Here is a 2,917-nt window from a genome sequence, read left to right on the forward strand (position 1 = left end):
ACGACTGATATTCTTGCTATCTGAAGCTCATGCTGCCAGGATTTCAATGCTATGACGGACTGTACCCTTCAACTGTGAGCTGAAATAAAGCAGTTTGTTTTTAATTGCTTTTGCTGGGTATTTTATTACAGCAGTGAGAGAAGTAAGTAATAAGTAAGTTCTGGGAAATAGAATTCAGACATTTTGGGGGAGCATAATTTGTCCAGCAGAGTGCTTCTGCATTCTGATACATATTTTAATTATTTTGTTTACAATATGTGCCATGAGATCATCTCTTTTTCCAAATGTACACCTTAGTGTATGTACTTGCCTCTCAACTTAAAGTTCCTTTCTAAACATTTGAAAAATATTACATAGATTTTCACTGATTGTATAAAAACTTTGCTTTATACTTAATTTTTTTTCTTTCTCTTAACTACTAGGGAACTTTTTATAGCACTTGAAGTGTAGTTTTATGAAATAATGAGACCAACAAAACACTGCAGTATTTATAATATATACATGTAGATAAAATGTAAGCCATCATTCCTTTACTTGACTATTTATACTTCTTTTAGCACAAATCTGCCTTTAAGCTTTCAAAAAGGACTTTAGTAACAGAACTGAGGGCTCCCCCAAACAGAAAGAAGTGGTTCATCAGCTAGACGGAATATTGCCTGCCTTTTTCTCTCCTTTTTGTTAACTGTTCCCAACAGCTGGGTAACTTGTCTGGCAAGAGAACCCCTTGGAGCTGAATTGTAGATTCCCTGGGAGCTTAAGGAATTACTATGTGGGTCGAAAGGTATCACACAGTGATGAGTAAGTATGGATCAAAGGGTGATCAAGCAAATAAGATGCAATTTTTGTAGTGGTGTGCTATTTAAAACGCTTTCCCTTGATGGGCAGCAATCAGTGATCGATGTAATCTCTTCTGCTACAGTTTGAGTTCCTGTTCCAAACTCCCACAAGGCCAAAGAGAAAACCTATCCCACTCTTTGCATTTTGTAAATAATTATTTCTATTTTCTTACTTTGTTAATTACTTAAATTCTCTTTTGTTGTCTTATCGTATCTTTCTAGTACACTTATCTGTGTATATACTATTAATTAAATTAATTATTTTGGTCATATATTTGTATTGTGGGTTTTTGCTTGGTTGTTTGGTTTGCTTTTGAGAGAGGGTCTTCCTGCTTAGTACATGCTGTAAAAAAAAACTCACTTTTTATCTTAAGTTATCTCTGAGTCAATGGCAACCCATTTGCCAGAGCCTCTTGAGTGCTGGGATAGCAGGTGTGACCCATCATGACCAACAATTTTCAAGTTTTAACAACTTAAGCTTAGGTGCACCCACTCTAATTTATGTGGTAGTGTTTCTGTTTTACTATGGACTGAAGTATTAGAGACGATGAAAAATTATATTGTGTCAAAATACTTAAAATAAATGCTGATGACCACTGAAGATATCGGTAAAGATGATGATGATTAGAAAGAAATGTGTGACGAGGCATTAGTAGGGGAAGAAACCACCACGCTTGTGTCAGACTTGCCAGCAAATCCACATTAGGTCACTCACGGATATTTTGGCCATACTTCAGCCTCCTTTTTTCCTCCCTGCATTTTTTTCTGTAAACCATTGATTAAACATTTCAATTTCTAAGCTTGGAGTTCTATTTTTTATTTCTGTATTCTTTTCAGTTTTTTCACAAAATAATATTTTTAGTTATCATAACCATGGAACAATATAATTTCCTGTCTCTGATGGATTTTCGTAAATTTCTGAATGCATGGGGGGAAGGTTTAATTTTTGTTATCTTTTTTTTTTTTAGATCTTGCCTCAAGTTTATTTGTAAAAACAGCATAAGGTCCTGATCATCTGCAAATACTGTGTAGATATTCACACCAGTCCATCTGTCTTCACATTGGCAGACTGAGACCTTTTTTATGGGTCCTTCACAGGGGCCTGGGCACCTTTGGGAGCCTGAGCTGCAGCTGAGGCCTCTGCCTTGGCTTGAACCTTGGGTCTTGTTTTTTGGAGCCTACGACCCCGGGCCATATAGCTTTTAATCCGCTTCCCAAGCTTGGGGTGAGCAATCAACGCGAGCCGGGTGAGTTTGCGGGTGGGGCCCTTTGGCACCTTGGGCTTCACCACCTTGGGCTTCACCAGGGCCTTGATGGCCTCTGCTCGGGCACTCATGGCCTTTGCATTATTCGCCTGCATCTTCTTCAGGCCTTTCTTGTTGTGCTTCTTGGCAAAGCGCATGTTCCCCAGGAACTTGGGGTCGACCCCCTTGAGAGATTCGTATCTTTGTGACCGCGGTTTCTTGATGCCATTTCTGTGCCATTTCCGGGACTGGTTGTGTGTGGTGTGGTTCTTGGACTTGGCCATGGCTGGACGGTAACCGGCGGCTCCCGAAATGCCTGCGACCGGAAGAGGAAGAGCTTGTTGTCTTCTTGATTGCGTTTAGAACAACTATGGGTGCTGTAACTGGAGGTTTCTCTTCTGCCCGCCAGTTTCTCAATAAACTCTCAGAGATTTAATATTAGTTGCAAACTGTTTAGTCAATAGCTCAGGCTTCTTGCTGGCTAGCTCTACATATAATTAAGCCATTTCTAATAATCTGTGTATTGCCACTTGCCCAATGGCTTACTAGTAATCCTCTGGGATCTTTCTTCTTCAGTGGCTGCTGGCTTCTCTCTGATTCCACCTTGTTTCTCCCTATCTCTCTGCTTGGATTTCCTGCCTAGCTCTATTCTGCCTGGCTATTGTCCAAATCAGTTTCTTTATTAATCAATGACAATAAAGCATATTCACAGCATACAGTGGGACATTCTGATGTGTGATTCCCCTCTGTATGCTGTAAATATGTTTTATTACTGTTGGTTAATAAAGAAACTCAGCCAATGGATAGCAGAGTAAAAGTAAAATTAGGCAGGAAATA

At 39.5% G+C, this 2,917-nt stretch overlaps 1 pseudogene; it reads right to left on the reverse strand.

Moving 5' to 3' along the window:
• Positions 1-1,805: 1,805 nt before the first annotated feature.
• On the reverse strand, positions 1,806-2,394 carry LOC125393223 (large ribosomal subunit protein eL29 pseudogene; annotated as a pseudogene).
• Positions 2,395-2,917: the final 523 nt, after the last annotated feature.

The sequence above is a fragment of the Myodes glareolus genome, chromosome 7 (genome assembly GCF_982192425.1).
Source record: "Myodes glareolus chromosome 7, mMyoGla1.1, whole genome shotgun sequence".
NCBI lineage: Eukaryota > Metazoa > Chordata > Mammalia > Rodentia > Cricetidae > Myodes > Myodes glareolus.